This window comes from Elephantulus edwardii, unplaced genomic scaffold, assembly GCF_000299155.1.
Source record: "Elephantulus edwardii isolate Elephantulus edwardi_28Jun2011 unplaced genomic scaffold, EleEdw1.0 scaffold00092, whole genome shotgun sequence".
Classification (NCBI taxonomy): Eukaryota; Metazoa; Chordata; class Mammalia; order Macroscelidea; family Macroscelididae; genus Elephantulus; species Elephantulus edwardii.
The window spans coordinates 875883-877355 of NW_006399842.1; the positions used below are offsets into that span (position 1 = coordinate 875883).

The window sequence follows — 1473 nt, forward strand, 5'->3', positions numbered from 1 at the left end:
TCAGGTGGTTCTCTGTTGATGTGCTATTCCAGTTGTTTTTGGATAATCTTCAGTGGAATCTTGCTTGCATGTGATATCAATGTATTGTTTGATAATTTCCACTGTCAGATTATCTTTCTTTGGAATGGGAATAAATACATATCTCTTCAGTCAGTTGGCCAGATGGTTCCTCCAGATTTCTTGGCACAACTTGGTGAGCACATCCAGGGCAGCATCCGTTTGTTGAAATATGTTAATCGGTATACCATAAATTCCTGGGGCCTTGCTTTTTGCCAATTTTTGCAGAGCAGCTTGAACTTCTTCCTTCATCACCACAGATTCTTGCTCATTGTTTCATTAAGTTCTTCTGTGTCCACCAATTCCTTTTGGTACAATGACTCTGTATACTCTTTCCATCTTCTTTTAATGCTTCCCGGATCATTTAAAATTCTGCCCAAAGCATCCTTAAGTATTGCAACTCAAGGTTTGAATTTGTTCTTCCATTCCTTCAGCTTTTAAAAATGCTAAACAAGTTTGGCCCTTTTGATTTTCTGACTCCAGTTCCTGGCACATTTCATTGTAATACTCCCCCCACCCCCTGCCCCTGGCTACATGTTTATTCAACACAAAACAATTCCCTCCAACTTTGCTGAGGTGGCTGACTACGTCCATGACCAAATCTGCCTCTAAACTGGAATTCAGTTGCTGACCCAGCCCCAGCCTCGGCTTTCTTGTCAGCACAGGAGGCACTGCACTCCGTCTGTATGTGTCTCTGTCAGCCTCCCCTCGAGTCATTCTTGCAGGCCGTTCACCTTCCAGACCTTTCGGTTGTGGCCTGCCGGTCTCAGCACGGCTGTGGCACAAGATGGCAGGAACAATTTCAGGAGGCAGATGGAGGTAATCACATAGATATTGGATACCTTCATTGGTAAGGCACCAGTAGAAATGTCTCCAGGCAAACTTTCCTTCATATAACCTCATGACTTGAAACTGTGTGGCCTTCATGACATGAAGGTTGGGCACATTTTTGTCTGCCAGTTCAGGGTGCTTTGGCATGTGGATATCCTTCTTGGCCACCATCACCCCCTCCTTAAAAAGGAGTTCATATATGGCAATCCGGTTCTTCTTGGGCATCAACATCGCGACGATAGATGTGTTCGGAGCTGGAACTGGAAAGGCCATTGTAATACTTCTAATACTTTGTCTTCCCATGCTGCCCTCTGGAATTTTGTTCAACCTCTTAATATCTTGATTTCTTCCCTTTGGTTTGGTTTCTTGGTGCTCCAGTGCAATATTTAGAGTTTCTTCTGATATCCATCTTGGTCTTTTCTTCCTCCTCTGTCTTTGTAATGACCTTTTTTTATTATTTCTGGATGATATTCTTGATATCCTCCCACAACTCATCTGGTCTTCACTCATTAATGTCCAAAGCCTCAAACGTGTTCCTGAGATGGTCTTGAAATTCAGGTGGGATAGACTCAAGGTCAAATTGTT

At 43.2% G+C, this 1473-nt stretch overlaps 1 pseudogene; it reads right to left on the reverse strand.

The window, feature by feature from the left end:
• Positions 1–595: 595 nt before the first annotated feature.
• Positions 596–1119, reverse strand: LOC102852244 (annotated as a pseudogene).
• Positions 1120–1473: the final 354 nt, after the last annotated feature.